This window comes from Macrotis lagotis, chromosome 4 (genome assembly GCF_037893015.1).
Source record: "Macrotis lagotis isolate mMagLag1 chromosome 4, bilby.v1.9.chrom.fasta, whole genome shotgun sequence".
Taxonomy (NCBI): domain Eukaryota; kingdom Metazoa; phylum Chordata; class Mammalia; order Peramelemorphia; family Peramelidae; genus Macrotis; species Macrotis lagotis.
In genome coordinates, this window is record NC_133661.1 from 16,209,617 (window position 1) to 16,231,644 (window position 22,028).

At 35.4% G+C, this 22,028-nt stretch overlaps 1 protein-coding gene across 3 annotated transcripts in view; it reads right to left on the minus strand.

Annotated features, from left to right (window-relative positions):
* PCDH15 (protocadherin related 15) overlaps positions 1-22,028 on the minus strand; it is a 2,110,989-nt gene that overhangs the window by 1,229,463 nt on the left and 859,498 nt on the right. For all 3 annotated transcript variants that reach the window (XM_074232276.1, XM_074232274.1, XM_074232275.1), the window contains one exon: positions 10,816-10,864. The gene's annotated coding sequence lies outside the window, so the exon portion shown is untranslated. The remainder of the gene's footprint in view (positions 1-10,815; positions 10,865-22,028) is intronic.

Consider the following 22,028-nt stretch of genomic DNA (forward strand, 5'->3'; position numbering starts at 1 on the left):
GAAAGATCAAAGCATATTTTTCAAAGTCAGCAATGCTCATCTCTGCCACATTCTGACTCTGTGACTCTGGACAAGTCATTTCACATTCTAGCTCTGTAGTTAACTCCTGAACAGTTCAGGCTGCAATGAGACTGCTACCCCAAATTGGTGGAGAAAATTTTCTCCCTCGGGTGTGCCCTACACCAGTGAAATTATATGTCTGGTCTCTGTCTCCTTCCTAATATCTCTATCTATCTGTCTATCTGTCATCCCAATCTCAACACATCCAAAACAGAACCCATCTTTTTCTCCAAAGTCTCTCCCCTTCAACACTTCCCAATCACAGCCTGGGGCGCCATCCTCCTCCTTGTCATTCTGAATTTGCTGTGACTCCTAACTCATACTGACATGTCTCATCTGTTTACAATCTTGTCATTTCTGCCTTCATTATATCTCTCTAAGAAAGTTCCTTCTCGGCACTCACACTTCTATTATCCCATTCAGGAGCTCATGGCCTCCGAGCTGAATTATTGCAATATTCTTCCAATCAGTCACCCTGCCTGAAGTCTCTCTCCAATCTATCCTGCACTTACCTACTAAGTTGATTACACTCTGTACAACCTTACACCCTTTGCAATAAGCTCCATAGATTTCCTATTGCAAAATCAAATAGAAAGCACTCTGCTTGACTTTTAAAGATTTTTACAAACCGCCCCATTCCTACCTTTCCTGCCTTTATTACACTTTACTTCCTTCCACACACTTACCTATATGCTGTTTCCAAAATATAATATTACTTCTCCCATCCCCGTGCCTTTGTACTGACTGTTGCCATATATAAAATGTTCTGCTTCCTTCTTCTGTGCCTTAGTTTACCTATTTTGCTTAAAACTTAGCACAAATTCCAGCTCCTCCAGGATATTTTCCCTAGGGATACCTTGTCAAATGACCTTCCTGTTGCACTGCATATATTTTGAATATTCTGAAGGGTTTACAATGTATCTTCCCCATTAAAATGTATACTCCTTAGTATTGTGAGAAACATGACTGACATCAACCTTAATGGAGATGAAAAACTTGATGTGGGGAAATAATTTCTAGGGCCAGAGAGAAGAATCAGTGACTTCTTCAAGTTACCTGCTTGCATACTTCTCAGCATGCATCTTATTTTGATTACCATTGAAACGTAAATAATGGATCTGTATTTGACAAATCTTACCCCACGTCCCAGATTAGAGCCTTTTAGAAGAGCAGAAAAATGCAAAATACTCCATAAACATTTTTGTCACTTAATTCCAAAAACAGTTTTATGAAATAATTGTTCTAAGATGTACTTTTCCTGGAATACTATTATGCTATAAGAACAAGGGCAGCATTCAGTCAGTTTGTACGATTTTGGGAGAAGGGATAGTTCATTTTATATTGAGTTTGGTGAACTAGCTGTTAAATATGGCACTTGCAATAAAGATTCTTTTTAAGGTGAGTGCCCTGGCAGCTGTTCAGTGTGGAAATCACAAATTTGCATTCCTTATTCTATTTAAATGTATTTTCTAAACATTCATAGTAATAATCATTCCTTTCATAGGTAAAAAAAATATCAACAGAACTAAGCTAGTTAAATTTATTTATTAATTTCTCAAACCTCATTATATCCTTGATGAAATACTACATTTTATTTCCCTTGGTTTTTGTGACTTCCGTAAAGAAACAGAATGTAAAGAGAAAAAAGAAGCAAACAACTAGGGAGTGACAAGCTGTCCTTTCTTTCCACTTTACGTTATGCCCCAAATTGTCCAGAGACAGTATGAGTGCCCTGATATCCCCTGAATGGTGAAACCAATAGGAAAATGGGACACAATGAAACCAATAGAAGTATATGTTTCAAGGGTTCTCTTATTGCCCATTTTGGAAGCCATGAAAGTAGAAGGGGAAAAAAAGAATTAGAATAGGTACCAAAATTTGGGTTCTGCATTTGTTTCAACACTGGCTACTGAAGTCATTTGAAAACTACAAACTTTCATTCCATAAGAATAGGCTTACTTACTGTAATATAACATAATCTCGTTTTGTGTATCTCTTATTGTTCTTATTTGAGTATTAAAGGCATCTTTGTTTTGTATTCTTAAAACAGTAATTAGGGCAGAGATTCAGGTGTTCATTTATTTGAATCCCACCACTGTGGAAGGAATATCAAGGAGGAGGATTTCAGGAAAGAAAAAAACGACTAGGAAGACTTAGATGAACTGATAAAAAGGGAAGTGAGAGAAGCAAGAGAACATTGTAAAGGGCATCAGCAACATTGTGTGATGACCAACTATGAACAGCTAAGCTCTTCTCAGTGCTATAATGATCTAAATCAATTCTAAAAGACTTGCTATAAAAAATGCCATCTACCTCAGAGAAAAAGTTGATAGAGGATTAGTGCAGGTGAAGACATACTATTTCTACTCTTTTTTTTCCCCTTTTAGTCTGTTTCTTCCACAAAATGACTAATATGGAAATATGTTTTCCATAACTGCCCATGTATAACCTATATCAAATTGTTTATTGCATAAGGGAGGAGGGATTTGAGAAAGAGAAAAGATCTAGACCTCCATGTTTTTAAAAATGAATATTAAATGCGGCAGTCTTCCCATCCCCAAAAGTGAAAGCCTGCCGATCTTTCTATATTTGTATTTATATGTACAGTTTATGAATTCCACAGTTACTTATTTCTATAGAAGGCCTCCCCCTAATTAGGATGGAAGGTTCTTGATGACTGATTCTATTTTGCTTCATTGTTGTTATCTCCAGACCTTAGACAATACCTGGCCTATAATAAACAGTAAATAAGTATTGATTGATTGATAGTAAGAAATTAGCCTGGCTGAAGATAATGCCTTTCTGCTTTATATCCCTTATTTTTTCCTCCATCTTTCAGGAAAATCCATTAATACTACGACTGATGTATTTCATGTTGGTGCACCACACCAAAAACAGCTAACTGTAGACCAACAGATGGAAATCTTTAAGTTTCTGTGCCCTAGGAAGCTGTGACATTTGACAGAAGCAAAGAAATCCATTCAGCAGGAAACACCCAGGCCATGATCAACCCTTGTACTCAGTCTAGATTCCTTTCCCAGTTCCTGGGGCATCTCTTACCTGAGGATGAGGGAATGTCAAATATTCTCAAGAGGTCTGTAAAACTGCCTCATGCCCACTGATTAAGAGAGCTGAATAGTAAATGAGACTGACAGATCTCCTTTTCATTTATCTGCCACTGAGAATCCCCAGCCTTGCCTTATCTTTGCTGCACTTAGGCCTGTCACTCCAGTAGGGGTTTTTGCCCACCCATGCCCATACATATTCATCACTCTGGCAGAGAAATCAAGAATAAGAATTCTGATAATAAAATACGATTCAGGTAGCTTTATCTTTTAAATATGTAATGTACATAAAAATAGATAAGAGCAGACTGCTCTTCCAATGAGCTGTGTGAATGAGAAATGTCATCAGCATTATTTTTTCCTGGGATGAGCAAGGCAAAGGCTCATTTTGATCACTTGGGTTCCTCTTTTCTGAACTCACCTCCACCCCCTACCCCTTTCACTGGACAAAAGAGTGATAAAAAGGGAACTATGAGTTGCTAGTGTCTGTGATTACATGTCTGAGGCTACTGACACCACTCAGTCTGTCAGTGAAAAGAGTATTCTGGGTCCATAAAAAGAGCTTTTGTCATTGCATCTAGTCCTGAATTAACTATATCCTTCAGATGCCCAACCATCTACAATCCAAAGCATGACTTTAAAAGGTAGGGAGGAGGATTCTATTAGAATAAATCCTTTAATAATACTTTCATAGGGTGGGAAATCCAGGAAGGGGAATGGGAGGTCAAAAGTCATGTCATCAATTTCTCCCTAAGCAAGAATCCCTTCCAAAGGATCTCTACTAGCTGGGGGTCTTATCAGCAACCAGACACAATTGAGTTTGAGTACAATCCCTAATACTCATATTCATGGAGTGACCCTAGTTTAGCCCCTTAACATCTCCTAATTCAAGGCAAAACTCTTAAGGTTAGAAGCTGCAAAGAAGGTGATAACCTGTATTGGTAGAAATAGCCTCAACAGGTTGACCAGAATCATCTGCAAACCTCCAAAGACTAGAAGCTGACTTGCTCCCAAGACATTTTGGGATAGCCCTTATCTTTTGTTGTTGTTGCTGTTTGAGTATTTTTGCAAGGTAATGGGATTAAGTGACTTGCCCAAGGCCACACAGCTAGGTCATTAGTAAGTGTCTGAGACCAGACTTGAACTCAGGTACTCCTGACTCCAGGAGTGCTCTATCCACTATGCCAGGTAGCTGTCCCAATAGCCTTTATCTTTACAACTTTTCCTCCCATATGTAAATCTATCATTTGCTTTCTATACTGATTTCTGAAGACCATGTTGGCAAAAGAACCTGAAAGATCTGGACAGGTCCCTTAACCTGTCTACCTCAGCTTTTCTATCTATAAGTTTGTTATTACTATTGTAATAGCATCATTCTCCCAAAGGTGTGAAACTCAAATGAGGTGTGAGCTGAGCACTTTGTAAATCTTAATAGAAGACTATATAAATGTTAGCTAGCATCAGTTAAATTACTCTTCTTCCAGACATATCCCTTCATCACCTTGAATGTAGTAACTAAACCTTGACCAATCCTAAGCCTTCTTTTTTCCTAAGCAAAGCATCCATTCTATGTTATATTCTTTCTTTCTTTCTTTTTGTTTTTTTTTGCAAGGCAATGGGGTTAAGTGACTTGTCCAAGGCCACACATCTAGTTAATTATTAATTGTATGAGGCCAAATTTGAACTCAGGTCCTCCTGACTTCAAGGCCAGTGCTATCTACTATGCCACCTTGCTGACCCTCTATGAAACATTCTATAGCGCTCTGACTTAATGCTGTATTTCTGGTGCAAACTTCATGTAAAATATTTACTGTACACTCTTTTATTTCTTTCTTGTATTTAATATTTACTCAAATCTTTTGTTTTGACATCCCTGTCATTTTTATGGAGTATTCTGTTTCATTAATAGGAAGATTCATGCAGAGCTTTAAAGTTGGCAAAATTCTTTACATATATTAATTAATTTGATCCTTACAATAACTCTTGTGGATAGGTATCATCATTCCCATTTTACAGAGGAGGGAATGAGTCACAGAGAGATTGAGTAAGTGAATAGTGGAGCAGGTAGGTAATACAATGGATAGAGCACTGGGCTTAAGATCAGGAAGACCCATTTTCTCGAGTTCAAATCCAGCCTTAGACACAGTTATGTGAACCTGAACAGATATTAACTATTTGTCCCTCAGTTTCCTCATCTACAAAATGAGTCAGAGAAGGAAATGGCAAATCACTCTCATCTTTAGCAAGAAAACCCCATAATTAAGGTTCCTAAGATACTAAGAGAGAGACCCAGATGAACAATAGCAACACCCTGGGTCACATGGCTACGAAATACCTAAAGCAGAACTGCAGCTTTTTGTTTTGTTTTGAGCTGAATTCAGTACCAGTCATGTATCCATTAGACCATATTTCTTCATGATTTACTACATGGAAATTTTCCACTGTATTCTTATACTACAACACATTTACCTGTCCTTCAATCAATGAGCATCTGTTTTGTTCTCCATTCTTTGTTAACAGACAGAAGTCACACACAGGCACTCATACACACATATAGGAACTGGTAAACGCAACACACACATACACAGAGGTACACATACACACACACACACACACACACACACACACACACACACACACACACGGATACAATGACCCTGTGCATTCTCTTTTTCATCTGAGAGTGATCGATGAAAGTTGCTAAGGAAATTTCAGAGTATTCCCTAATCATGAAAATTCATGGAAAAAGTCAAAAGAACTTCAGTAGCAAATATTTTCATTCAAGAAAGTAAGGATGATGTTATTTAGCTATTGTATTTCATGTTATGTCAATAATTATTTTAGGACTTGATCAATAAATGCCTTCTTAGAGTTTAATCCATTTAATAAAGTTTTCAAAGAAAGAGCTCCCAAAAAAGTTCCCTATGACATCAATATTTTACATGACTCAATAGTTTTCTTGACAATTTAAATGTCATGAAGTGTTTCCTAAATCTAAGTGGAGGGAAGAATAGCTAACAATAAAATCAGGAAATAAAATTTCAGATATACGACTATATAAAAAATAATTGTCATTGGATCTGAAATCAGGAAATCTGGATTTTAATTCCATTCATGATAATTATTAGAGGCAGCATGCCTCAGGGAAAAGAATTTCAAGTCAAGAGGTCTGAAATAAAAGTCTGTTGTTTTTTTTTTATTTCAATGGAGTATGACTTCCTGTAATTCAAATAAGTTCTTGGAGTTTAAGTTTCCTCTTTTGAAAAATGGCCAGGATGCTATTTACACTATCTCCTATATAGGGAAGTGGCAGCTTGGTGGCAGAGTGAAGAGTTTGGAGGACCTGAGTTCAAATCTAAATTCAGACACTTACTAGCTCTTTGACTCTGGTCAAGACACTTAAGCCTATATACAAATCACTGAAGCCTGTAAGCTAATGAAGGAAAAGTCAAACCACTATAGATCTTTGGCAAAAAATTCCCCAAATGGGGTCACAAAGAGTCAGACATGACTGAAAAGACTGAACCACAATATAAGCAATGAAAATGTGTAAGTTTTATAAATCTTAAATTAATATATAAAGTATCAATATTAGTAATAAAGAATAGTAGTAATACTACAGAAGCACGTCTACAATGAAGGGGCCACATTGTCATATTGGTGTCTCAGAACACTTTAATTTATCTCTAACATAGTGATGTCATTTTGATCTTCTTTGACAATGAAGGACAAGAATTAACCAGTAGTGGTGGCAGTGGTGAAAGTGGTGGTAGTTGAAGTAGTAGTAGTAGTAGTAGTAGTAGTAGTAGTAGTAGTGGTAGTCATGGTAATAGTAGTATTTTGACTTGCTCTGTGAATTCACTGGAGAATTGAAATCTTTCTGAGGGAATTGAAAGCCAGAGACTATTCTGGATATGAGCCTCTTGCTAACTGTGTGACCCATGAAAAGTCACTTCTTATTAGCATGCTTCAGTGACCTCAACTATATTGAGAAATTAAAGGATAGGACGAGGAGATTTCTAAGTTCCCTTTCACCTCTACATCTAAAAGATTACCATCTCCTATTTCCTATTTCTATTTCTTTATAGCTTCTAGTTCCCAACCAAGGTACAGACAAGTTTTTATTAGCATTATCTGTGAAATTGCACATTTAAATGACTTCCCTAGGGTCACACAGCTAGTATTTGTCAAAGGCAGGACTTCATCCCAGGTCTCTAACACTACTGCAAGCTTCTTCGCTAAAGTACAAATAATTATTAAAAGAAAATACACTAGTGTACAGTGAGTCCACACCCTGCTTCCAAGTAATGAGTCTCTAGGAACTCTTGCTGGGAACATAAAGAAAAGCTGATCATTTGGGGGATGAAAGGAAACTGGACTCCATTTATTTTCTCTAGGAAGTAACTGCCTTCCTTATCACAGACAGGGAAGTTCAACTTTTTGAATTGGATTTTTCCCTGGTGAATGGAACTCCAAATCAGTGCTTTAATGACCCTACATGAGCACACTAGTCCAATGGGCCTTCTAAAAATGTCTTTCTGCCTATTTTTCTTTCTTAAAAAAGGGGGGGAAAAACCAAGAGACAAGAGTCTAGGATTGTCCTCTTCTTTGCAGGTTTCTTAACATCTTGGCCCTTCACTTAATGAGCTCTCAGGTACAATGGTGTGGGAAATAGAAATGATTTCCCTTGCAAACATAGGTAATTGAATCTGGATGTTAGAATGCTCTCATTGTCAATTATGGTGATTTTTCAGAGTAAACAACATGAAAAGACTGAAAAAAAATATCTAGCCACAATAAGGGGAAGAAGTTATCTCCCTAGTCTACCAGGGTATTCTCAAACAACTTCTAAGACCCCTGAAGAATTCACATTTAAATAAAACCCAGATAAACATTTCCTATCTGAAGTAGGGATAAAAGAGATTGATTCTCCTGAGCTTATCCTAGGGTCCTATTTCCAAAACAAGATTAACAATAATGGTCATTATCATTAACATCACAATTTAATTACCAATCATATTTATTTTTAAGTTAATATGGAATAATATTATATTAATGACTTATGATTGATATTTATAATCATGAGTAACTGGTTCTTACCTAAAATTGGAAAGGAATGGTTTACAGTAATACCTACTTCCTATCATACTTTATTATTTAACAAAGGCTTTACAGAGATATCACAAAGATCAGGGAATCAAATAATTTAGAGTTGGATAGGAACTCAGAGATTATCTAGTCTAATCCATCCATGAGCAAGTATTCCAATTTTATATATATATATATATATATATATATATATATATATATATATATATATATGGAGAGAGAGAGAGAGAGAGAGAGAAATAAAAATATTTATAAAATTATTTATATTTATAAAGTTATGAGTTTTGAAGGTAGTTTACAAAAATTATTTAATCTTCCCATAACCCTGTGAGATAGGTGCTATTATTCCCATTTCACAAATGAGAAAGATAAGACTTAGAGAAGTTAAATGATTTATCCAGGGTAGCAAAACTGTTAAGTGTCTGAGTTCACATTTGAATTCAGGTTTTTTCCACATCAAAGTTCAACATTCTTACCTACTGCTTCCTTTTTTTTTTAAAACTTATTGTTTCCTGTTGGAGCTCTGCTTCTTAGGAATATTTCTCCTTTCATAGAACCAAAACCTGCCTTTTTCAACTTATCAGATTCATATATTTAGAGATGAAATGGACCATTGATCTCACTGAGTCCAGCTCATATTTATCCAGCTTTATATTTTACTCATAAAGGAAAAGAAGCCCATAGGTTAGAGCATTTGGCCAAGGGATTTGAAGTGATGCCTTCCTGACTTCATGTATATTATTCTGTTTGTTACCCTTGATTTTATGTCTGAGACGAAACATAAACACTACAATACATTTTCCACATGTACATTTTCCTTTGACACTGATTCTTTCATGGAATGGACTTAAAATTCTTCATCAGAAGGTAGAAATGTTGCATAGTGGAGAGGGAATTGACCTCACAGTCAGAAAGATGTGGGGAACAAATCCCGATTCTTCCCCTTTCCAGATGTGTGACTCTGGACAAGTCAATTCTCCTTTTAAGGTCTAATATTATTCATCTGTAAAATCAGTGTGAAGAATCTGGCTAATCACAGACCCCACTACCATCCAGGTTTCCATGTCATAAAGGCTCTCCCATCTATTATTATCCTCTCCAAAATGTGACATGACAAGGCCAGAGAACAAAGGGACCTCTTCTTTCTTGAAGCTTTTCCTCACTTAATTCAACTCAAGAGCTCAATGACTGCTTTACTTCCACATCATAATGGTGACTCCCATTGACCTTGTAATCCAATAAAACCCCAAGATTTTTCCCCCTGAGACAAACTGAATGCCAGTTTATTATAGAAACTCTCTGTTCCAGAGGATAGCCTAGGATAGGTTCAAGAAAATACATAAACTTGCACTAAAAACAATGTTACTTCAGCATCATTGATTACCTTTCTAACTCTTTATGCTATTTGTAATCCTTTTTGATTCATTTAAACAAATATTTTAAGGATACCATGAGTTTCACCAGACTACCAAAGAGATCTATAACATAAGAAAGGTTAAAAACTTTTGTTCTATTCCAGCCCCCTTATTTTACAGGTGAGGAAACTGAGGACCAAAGAAAGAATCTGGCTTCTCCAAGGTCATAGGGATAGTAAACAGAAGAAATAGAATTTTCACCCATATCTTTCACATTAATCCTACTTCCTTTCTATTCCAATATTCATATATCTTCCATCAGATTCAAATTCTTCCATAAGATTTGTCATTACTGAGTCAAGGGAAATAAGATTATAAAATTTTTCCACTAGTTTTTTTTTTTAATTTTTAAGGCAATGGGGTTAAGTGACTTGCCCAAGGTCACACAGCTAGGTAATTATTAAATGTCTGAGGTCACATTTGAACTCAGGTCCTCCTGACTCCAGGGTCAGTGCTCTATGCACTATGCCACATAGCTGCCCCATCTATTGGTGCTTGTAACATAAAAACATCAATCCATTATTTAAGACACAACCACATCTGACATGGATATTTTTGATGAGGAAACAACCAAGACTAATATGATCTAATTGACCACAGACAATTAGCAATATCAAGGGATGGCATCAAACTTTTCCAGTCCAATGCACTTTTATCCATACAAAGAAGACAAAATCATTCATGTTGCCATCCTTTGTAGATCTGAAACTGAACACCATCATTGACAAAGAGTAATTAATAAATGAACTAATTGAAAAATGGCAGAAAAATGCAAACTCCAAAAGATTCCTCTGAGCTTAATGATTATCAAAAACCATTGATAGCTCTGTTTTTCCTTTTTAAAAGAGCCTTTGCCTCAGTAGGGCAGAATGTAACCTTAAAGTTTTTCTCCACTAAGATGTTTATCCTCTAATCAAAAATCCCTCAAAAAACAGAATAGCACCAATAGTTGTATGGTGACTACTGACTACTAAAATCATTTCAAATTCAGATGGTAACTAGAGAGGGCCTCTGATACTACAAGTCTGCTAAAAAGTCATCCTACACATTCTCCTGATAATCTTAGAGTTTACTTGGTAATCTCAATTTTGAAATCCTTGGTAATTAATCAAAATCGAGTTAGTCTTCCATTAAATAATATAATTGAAAAGCAAAAGAGACTGTACCTTTTTCAGTTTTTGATCATAGTTTTCAGTGTTGTTTTTATTGTGAATCCTGGAAAATAAACAACAATTACAGTCAGAAAAGAATAACATGTCTGGAGAAGCATTTCAAATAAGCATTATTAGTTATTTATTATCAGAAACTCAGTAGCAATACATTGAAAGAAATGATCATTATTTTTCCATGTATCTAAAGAAATATCTGCAGATACCTATATCAAAAAGATTGGTAAAAAGTATAACGACAGGGTAGAGGAAAGCTTCTCTAGATGGTTCTGTTAATTGAAATAGTAGATTTCCAATCTTGGTAGGAATCCTGGACCCCAATTCTGAAAATGTATTAAAATCCAGACTTTACCACTTTCTATCTGTGTGGCCCTGGGATAATCATTGAATTTCTTTCCAGTTCAAGTGTCAAATGAGAATAATCATAATTCTATGCCTACCTCATAGAATAGTTGAGAGGAAAACAGACTGGAAATTGGGAAATGATATAATGATTAATCAACAAACATTTAGATGAAGGTAGTATTGTGTAGTAGGTAAAGATCTCGTCTAAAGTCAAGAAGACATAGCTTCAGGTTCTGCCACATCGATTGTGATTTGGACAAGTATCTTTACTCTCTCTGCCCCTTAGAGTCTTTATACTCTAATTTTAGAGAAGATGGCCACCTACTTCAGTTGAGGTAGTTAATTTTTATCAGTGAACATAAGTCCTCATTCCTTATCTTTTCAGGCACAATTGGAATTGTTAATTTTAGGAACCTATGAACATTGGAAGGAAGACAAAAGAAAATTCATTTAATGATTTATAATGCATCACAATGGCATTGAATAAAACTGAATTAAATTTCAACTGCCTGTGAAATTCTGAAGTTTTAAAAATTGGATTTAAAATTCCATACAGCAAGCAATTAGACACAAATTTTATTCAAGAGAGACTAGCCTGGATTTTCAAAGTTATTAGTAGAAGAAACACAATAAAATGTTGTAAGGTATAGAGGTGCAAAGTCTGTGATGAATGTAGATTGGAGGAACTTTCTGTGTGGAGGAAGAAAGGTTCCAGTAGTTGGAATCTAGGTTGAGGTTGAATTAGGTAAAACTAATGGATGGGAGGGGCAGCTCAGTGGTGCAGTGGATAAAGTACAGAAGTTCGGAGGACCTGTGTTCAAATATTCCTCAGGCATTTAACACACTAACTATGTGACCCTGGGGAAGTCACTTAAGCTCAATTGCCTCAACAAAAAATAAAATGTGGAAAGGAAACTCAAATTGGGAATAGAGCTTTGGGAAACTATGATTGAGTTTGGGTCCCAGTAATCTCTCTTGGCTCAATCATACCTTAGGAGAGAAATATTGAGCATCCATAAGCAGGTTAGATATTGTAATATGTGTTCTAACTGAATAATCCTGAGTCATCATGGGATTCTACTTTGGAAAAGAATATGGAGAGGGAGTAGAAAGAATGGAATTCAGATATCATGAACAAATGAGGTGTGTAAACTCATAATACAGAATGCATTTATCTCATTATTAAACTCTAATTGATTTCAGATTTGGGTCAGATGTCTCTGGAATGTAACTGAAAAACATTGGAATCAAGTTCAAGGAAAGGGAAATGGATGCCCAATTTCATGGAGATATCATCTACAATCATTTCTCCTTCCTTTTAGACACAGTTTTAGAAGCAAATTGAAAAAATCTGGTACTAAGCATACTGATGATTATTAAAGACAATAATGTGAATGAGGATGATGACAAGATGATGATAACATTTATGTAATATTATGAATCATAAAGCCTGTGGTATATCATTTAACCTTTACAAAATCCCTTAGAGGTAGGTGCTATTTTCATGTTCATTTACTGTTGAGAAAACTGAGGCACAGGGAAGTTAAATCATTTGGCTAGGGTCATGCAGGCCCAACTAAGTGGCCCAATGGATAGAATGTCTCATCATCCTGAGTTCAAATTTGGCCTCAGACCCTTACTGTGTGACTTTAGGCAAGTTATTTAACCCCATTTACCCCAGGTTCCTCATCCACAAAATGAGCTGATGAAGGAAATGTCAAACCAGTCCAGTATCTCTGCTAAGAAATCCTGAAGGGTTCACAAAGAGTAAGATACAACTAAAAATAACTGAACAAAAGAATCATTCAGTTAGTAAATCTTAGTGTCAATGAATAAGTACTGGCTCATTCACCCACATATACCGGTTATTTGTTGGTGTGTGTAGCAGTTCATACATTGCAGAAAACACAAAAGTCATTTTATCCCAACTAAAAATATGTAGATGGTATCTCCATTAATTTATATATAGAAATGATTGGACCTCTAATTTCACTATCATAGACAACTCCCTGGGGAAGAAATTCTTTTTAACAATGAACTTCATTACCATCTCTGTAACTTTGGAATCTTAGAATATTGTCTATAGAACCAAGAATTTAAATCACTTGCCCAAGGTCACCCAAGGGATGGGTTAGAAGAGACTACTCATCTATGTACTAGACCTATGTGAAGTGTTGTACAAATAGCTCATTTGATCACAGATGCTCACATCTTTTCTGGTATCAAGTCTGCTATACCTTTAAGCTAACTCTGATTTATCTAAAGTCTCAACAATTATTATAGCATGGTTCCTATTCTTGTCCCTGATGGTCTAGAAAAAAGGCAAATGTTTCTTTTGTCTGGGCCTTCAAAACTTGCATGACAGATATCATGGCTCTTCTAAAAATTCTCTGATCCAGGATGAATGACTGCATTTATCACAATCAATACTACTAGGGCCTGATATTCAACAGCTATGTCATCCCAATTACTTTTCTTGGAAGATTCTCTAGGGTATCAGTGGTTCCATAATAACACAACAAATTTCAGACATGCTTTGACTGGATCTGCTGTTCTTCTGTCACATCCTAATTTATATGACAATTCCTTTGGTAGCTGATTTAAGTGAGACTCTAAGTATGATGTGTAATGTGTGATGCCATTTTCTGTTGACATTGCCCAAACACCCAGAAGAGTATGACCACATCTCCTTCTCCTTGCTTATACCAAAAGCAAAGCAAAGTTTCATTGTACTGAATCATATTGGTTTCAGGTAATTATGCACAAGGCAGACAGAATTCTGAATCTACAATGTGATATATTTACATTCTATGGGAGTCATCATTTTGATATTTAAAAATAAAGTCATCGAAGGTATTATTTACTTCTACGCCATAGACTGAAAATTAGAGGTTGCAGCTACAGCTGGAAAAAATACATTGGGGATTGGCCACTAGGTAGAATATGATGACCACATATTTCATTCCTTTATGATTTTGCTGAGGACTTATCTTAGTTTCACACAAAATTCTAAGAATGACACTAGACATTCAAGAAAACAAATGAAGTTTAGGTCAAAGTTGCTAGAATCTTCGCCATGGATTCATAGAATTTTATTAGTTTGAATAGAATTTAGAGATTAATTACCCTTAAGTCATACCTCAGAGAGAGATCCACATTCAGATTTCATAGTTGATCTTCCATACATATTCTTATATTTACTCTGCATTGATTTACATATATATTTCTGACTCTCTTCCTTGAAAGGAGGGGTTGTTTAATTCTTTATATTTTTCTCCCCAATGCTAGGCACTTAATGATTGTTTCATTGATTGATTGATTGATTGATTGCTGCAATATTGGCAAAAATGATGAATCTTGAAGAAAGAGTTTTGATAGAATGTGAGTTCAGATCTTTATTCTCACAGTAACTAATAGTAACAGTAGAAAATTGCAAAGTCACTATTTTTTCTCTTGGTTTTGATTTATTCACCTGTAAATGAGGGAAGTTTGGATGAAAATGACAAGAACATCCCTAAGGCCACCTTCTCGATCTAAATCTTCTCTTCCTTGGACCTTATGAGTTGCTTGTTTTTGAGGTAATGGGGTTAAGTGACTTCCTCAAGGTCACTTAAATTATATACATCTGAGAATGAATTGAGCAAGAATTAATATTACAACAATTAAACTACCTCAATTTGAAAACTCTCTTTTTCCAAGAGGAATTGTTTGTGATACAAATGTACATATAAACCCACATAGACAAATATATCTACATATGTAAATATTTGATAAAATTTGCTTTTACCAAGCTGACAAACATAATCTCTTAACAAACCACAGTCTTCTAGAAAATGGTTAACACACACACTCTTTCTGTCTCTGTCTCTCTTCTCTATCTTGATTTCTTTCTCTGTGTCTCTCTCTTTTCTCTGTCTCTTTTGTATGTCCTCTCTTTCTCTGTCTTTTTGTCTCTCTCTTCTCTCTCAGTGTATGCATCGTGTCTCTATTCTCTATCTCATTTTTCACATATTTTTGTGTATAGTTACACACATATACATGTGTGTGTGTGAGAGAGAGAGAGTGTGTGACTCAAGACACAAAGGATAAATTAGAGGGGTCAAATATAACATCTGTTGGCCCCTGTAATCCCCAACAGCTCTGAATTTAGTCAGAATTAAATTAAGATGCAATTGGGAGGGGCAGCTAGATGGCTGTGAATAGAGCAACATTTCCAGAATCAAGAGAACCTGAGTTCAAATTCAGCTTCAGACACTTGATTTCACTAACCTTAGGCAGGTCACTTAACCCATTGCACCATAAACAAATAGATAGATATAGATATAGATATAGATATAGATATAGATATAGATATAGATAGATATAGATATAGATATAGATATAGATATAGATATAGATATAGATATAGATATAGATATAGATATAGATGTAATTAGGAAATATTTACCAAAATGAATTAAAACACAATATAAGATAGATGATATTACATTTTAAAATTATCCATTTTCAATTACCAGGACCCCTTATCTATATATTTATTAGTGGCCCAAGGTCCATTTGACTTTGATATCCCCCCTTGCCCAAAGATAATTATTCATCTTTGAAAACTGCTGTGAAATTCTTTCAATGATTCAAATGTTAAATGTCTGAATAGAAAACCTTGGAATCCTACCTCAGAGAGTAATGAACTATGTGAGTCTAGGAAATGGCATTGTGTCTCAAATTCCTTGTACTCATCTGTCCAGTGAAGATAATGATGCCCGTGGTTGGGAGAATAACTGGGACTGACTTATCTATAGAGTCACCTCAGTCACACCCGTAACCCTGCTTCTAAAGTCTATGCTCCCGAAGCTCCTCCCTGCCTTCAATGTCCAATTTAGGGGACATTGCCTTAATGAAGCCTTTCCAGGTTCCTTCCTATCTACCCAGGTGAAATGTATCTTTCTGTACTCCAAGATCTCATGCCCCTTACCTAGATCACTCCTTTGCATGGCCACTGCTCTTTCCTTAATTATTTTTAATATATTTGTTTTCCCCCTTTTTCCAAAAAAAGGTCTATATTAAAATCAACATTGTCTGTTTGGTGTAAATTAACCCTAACTCACAGTATAAAGTTTACAAAATAAATATTTGCTGAATAGGTAAAATAAATACTAATTCATTAAAATGACTTTTTTCTTTTAAAGAAACTGATGAGGATGTAGTATAACCACGACTTAGAACAATGAATGGCTTCTAATAAATGCTTGATAAAGATTTATTGACTAAGAGAGATGTTAAGGACATTACTTTGATTGTTGTATCAATGAAATACAGAAAAAAAGGAATCTAACAGCTCAGGCTTCCAATGAGCAATTTAAAAGATGGTCTTTCTTTTGGGGAATGGGCTGCTCCCCAAGTGCCTTGTGAAATCAAAAACAAAAACACACATTCTATTAATTAATATTGAAATTTTCATGCCCCAAAGTCATAAAACAAGGTGATCATATCAAAATGCTCATTGTCATACACATATCTAAACAATATTTAGAATTTCAAGCTTCTTACTTCACGAGTTTCAAAGCTAACACATTAGGTACAAGATAAATAAGAAAATAGATCTGGGCATGGATCAGTAGTTACTGACATTTCTTTGGTGACCTTTGGTGGGGCTAATACTGCTCTCCTACTCTCAAGTTGTTTGGTGTCTTCCTCTTCTTGAGATACCTTGAATTTTCTTCCTTAAAATCTCCCAAATTGGACTGCACTACCTCTTTTAGAAATCTCTTTGTTAAATAGATTTAAATTATGTAACAAAATATAAATTTGCTAAGTTGAATTATATAAAATATATTAAGTTATATATATAAACATATATTTATTCATACATCTATATGTGTGCATATAAAACTATATATTTATGAATGCATATATATAAATATAGTGCTAATCTTCATCTGTCATGCCAGAAACATTTTTGATTATTTCTAAAATTATGTTTGCAAATTCTCATAGATGTTACTGAAGAAGCCGGGTCTAACTCCTAGTATCTATTAGAGCAATCATTAAAAAAAAGCAGATTCGGTTTAGTATTGGTTATAAGTGACAGAACCATGATTCAAACTCAGGCCATGGAATTATAAAGTAAATCCAATTCTCTTTGCCAAGTTCATTCATTTATTTAGCCTCCCTCTCTCATCCATGCTGAAAGTGTAGTGGTCACTCATGGTCTCAAGACCAAGACCAATGAGCGCCTAAGTCTTAACTTGTTCCATTTCTAATCTGGGTTAATTCACTTCTCCTTAGGCATCCTGGTATCTCTTACTCTCTGGGGTTGACTTAGTAGGGATGCCCCAAGGACTTAGCCTACTGTCACTCAGATCTCAGGAATTCAAGGGATCCTCTAGCTGTAGTCTCCATCAATTTTTAAAAGAGAAATTAATTGCAACTAGAAGGGAGAGGGAGAAAAGAGAGAAGAGTCGGGAAACGACTCTCCAAAAATCAACTCTCATTCTCTGATGAAAGAGATTACTGTGATGTCTGATCCTTATATCATCAAATGTGCATTTTAATAGAAAAAAGAAAAATGTGTAATGTAGGAGGTGAATTTTTATAGGATTCTTTGCTTCAGTCCAGGATTATAGAGACAATCAACACTGATTGATCACTTTGTCTTAGATATTGATAGATGCTTTGAATCTTTGAAGAAAGCTAAGGAGAGTAATTTCATGCAGACTGCCTTCTCAAGGAAAATATTGGGGTACTATACACTCCCCAAACTCTCATTAGTAATACCATTCACTTCCAGAATCATTTCTTTCACATTATACTTATACAAAGCCATCACAGAGGCATATCAAAATATCTATTTTTTCCCCTAACAAAAGACATACCAACTGCAATCAATAACAGTGACAAAAAATAAGTTAGTGGGGCGATTGGGAACATTGCTACTCAGGAGAGAGCTTGGAAAGTTAATCTAAAGTGACTCAGTTCAAAACCTTTCGTCTCAGTGCAGTTAATGTCTCCTCACAAATCATGTTGATGGCAGGATAACCAAGTTAAGCTTTCCCCAAATCACTTTCCTTTAGCCTTTAGTGGAGGGGAAAAAAGTCAGGGTGACTATAGGTGAGGCTGAGGTTTTGTTGGTTGCTTCCAGGATTCATAATTAAAAGGATATAATCTAGAGATTCAAGAAGCCTCTAAAAACATCAGGGTCCAGATCAATGTGACTCCTAGTTGACAGTAGAAGACCCCTAGACTTTGAGTCAGGAGCACCTGAGCTCAAATATGGCTTGAGACTGTTACCTTGGGCATTGACTTAACCTTTTTGCCTCAGTTTCCTCATCTGCAAAATGAACTGGAGAAGTAAATGGCAAAGCATTCTAATATCTTTGTCAGAAAAAACTCCAAATAGGGTTATGAAGTGTTGGAGACAGTTGAAATGACTGAACAAAAGCAATATATGTATAAATCTTCTATACTTATATATCTCTATACATTTTATACAGAATTTGCACACATTTACAATGAACATATAGATAAATTCATGTACATACAGGTGCACATTTATACGGATAGTCTGTCAGGTGGCACAGTAAATAGAAAGTTGGATGTGGAGTCAAGAAAGTCTGAATTCAAATCCTGTCTTAGTCATTTACTAAATGTATAACCCTTAGCAAATCATTTAACCTTCTTAAACCGTAGTTTCTTCTCTTGGAAAATGGGAATAAAAATAGTACCTGCTTTCCAGGATTGTTGTGAAGATCAAACAAAAGAAGGGGTGAAAAACTCTTTCCAAAACCTAATATACTAAAAATGTTAAGTTTTAATATTGTTGCTATTGCTATTTCATGTTTTGTGAATAATATTTACCCAAGAGAGACATCATGGTTTTAAATCCAGAAATATCTTGGTCTGACTAGGACTCTGACACATTATTAGCTAGGTTACCTTAGGCAAGTCCTTGGATTTCTCTTAAAGTTAGAGGTCAGGGATGTGGGAGGGTGGGGATTTTTACCTGTAGTTCCCTATATTAACGAAATCCTGGTGGGCACAGTTGTATCCTTATCTCTGTAATCATACCCATAGAAGCATACATAGACATGTGACCATCAATTACCATCTATACTTTCTTCTTAGAATTATGATTTTTCCCACTTTGGTCTTTTGTCCCCAGCAGTACTGATATTACGATTCCAAAAATGAAGTGGATGAAATGACTAAGGTGATCATGATCTCTGGAATTCTTTGATTTCTTCTTTTCTCAATCTGCTGTGTCCAGCTCTTATAAGAAATGTACCCTCCTTTATTTAGCCCCTTTCACTGAAAAGGGGGAACAGAGATGACAGGATATAACCCCTAGCTTGTTGTTCACATAAGTCTATGGTGCTCCTTGCCACTGAGACACAAAAGACACAAATAATATATTTTGTCAGGGGGAAAAACACCTTAGATGGATGCATTTCCCATCGAAATGGCAAAATCAAATTGTCTGAAAAGGATCCCAAGACACCTTGATAGTATGAGTTTCCAAATTTATAAGCTTAGAAGGTACAAAGTATTAGAAAGTGAGTTATATAGAAATATTCTATTATCTGTCAGTCAAGAAAAACTTATCTATCAAGATTTTTTTGTCATTTAAGGAAAATATATCGAGCCCATGGTCAGTCACTACTAGATGAAGAAGGCACTTGAGAAAAATTGAATATATCAAACAATCATGAAATTTGAAAGTTGTCAGAACCCTTAGAAATCACCTAGACCAATCTGATTCTTTTATAGGGAAGGGAAAGTAAGTCTTTAGTGGTTTTTTGTTTGTTTGTTTGTTTGTTTTGTTTTTGGCAAGGCAATGCGGTTAAGTGGCTTGCCCAAGGCCACACAGCTAGGTAATTAAGTGTCTGAGGTCAGATTTGAACTCAGGGACTCCTGACTCCAGGGCCAGTGGTCTGTCCACTGAGATACCTAGCCACTCCAGGAAACTAAGTCTTTAAAAGCTCTTTCACATTTGAACCCAGACCTTGCAAAATCATAAATAAGCATTCTCTTAATTTTGTTCCTTAAGCTAGAAAGGCCTTCAAAGTTCATCTTTTCTAACCAGTCAGTTTCTAAGACATCCATGAACTTAGTCAGCAGTCACATTGGAAGTTGATCTCACATTTTGTTTTTTTCTGGGTCAGCTTCAATAAGAAAGGATGATGAATGAATGAGAAAGGAAAGGAAACAGGAAAGGTAAGAGGATAACAAGTAGGAAAAGGAAATCATAGAATAGATGAAAAGAAAAAAGGAAAAATGTTTAAAAAAACCCAAGAAAATCACTCTACCATAAGCAACTTCTAGTAGAGACTAAGATTTTGAAAAATCCATAATTCTTTTCTATTCATTTTATGAGAGTATTTGTTCAGTTATCTAAGTGATAACATTCAGTTGGCAGGAGCAGATGAAGAGATTTGTCCCTCCTGCACCATCAGTAAAATAAACAGCTGCCATCGACCTGGTGTGTAATTGGCAGCATAGGAGCTGTTCATCAGGAGCACATGCCACCCATCAGACATCATTACTATTATGGAACAAAACAATAAAGGCACAAGTTTGTGATCAGCCTGCTTCTTTTCTTATCTTTGTGACATGGTCATTTTTTAAAAAAAGATTCCAGGTTTCTGAAAAGATGATTTTTTCCCCCTGAAATTTGATTATTTTGGTTTTCTGATGGAAAAGATGCTATGTTCAACAAATCAAGACATGTGAACTCTGGATTTTGCCTTGGCTTCTCTAGAAATCAATCAGTTACTAAGCATTTATTTAGTGCCTACTTTATCCCAGACTGTAGGATAGGGATTGAGAAAAACATGACTAAAAAATAAAAATAATAATAATGATAAAAATAAATCACAGCCCTGATGAAGTATATTATTCTATTCAGAGAGATTATATATATGAAAATATACATATATATATATATACATAATATTCACAGAGTCAAATCATCTCCTCCATTTGGAAATTCCATTTCATAAAGTTTAACCCATTCATCCCTTGCACTATCAAAAATTAAACTAAATTCTTTCATATATTCATGATAGTAAAATTTGACAAAACTATGGTCACTATAGAATAGAAAATTTACTCTTTGGATTGATTCACCTCTCCTCTATGAATAATCCCTTGAACATATTCAGGGTTTGATACATGTTTATTTATTGAGTGATTTGACAAGGGATAAACTGGGAATAAAGAGGATCAGTGTTCAAAACTCACTTCATCAGCTATATTATTTGGGTTATTTAAACTATTCAAAATGAGGCTAATGATAGCACCTGCATTACAAGATTTCTGTGAGACTGAAATAAAATAACATGTGCAAAGTGTTTTCAAATTCTAAAGGATCAGATTTAATTATTGATAATTCCCATTTGGTCAGAAGCACTAGGCAATGATTAAATGTCCTTACCTTGGAAGAGTCATTGAACATTAATCATTCCCATTCCATCCTAAAGATGGACAGGTAAAGAGATGTAGTTTTATTTCTAATTTTTTAAAGTTTATTTTAAGGCAATAGGGTTAAGTAACTTGCCCAGGGTCATACAACTAAGTAATTATTTAAGTGTCTGAGTCTGGACTCAGGTAGTCCTGACTCCAGAGTTGGTGCTCTATCCCCTGTGCCACCTAGCTTCCCCAAGAGATGTAGCTTTAAACTTAAGTCTACTAACCCTTAAGGATAGCTAGGTGATGATGCAGTAGGTAGAAGTCCAGTTCCAGAGTCTAGAAGACCTGAGTTTAAATGTAGACTGAGACACTTGACATTACTAGCTGTGTGACCTTAAGAAATTCCCTTAAGCCTGATTGCCTCAAATCCAGAGTTATCTCTAATTCTCCTGATTCATATC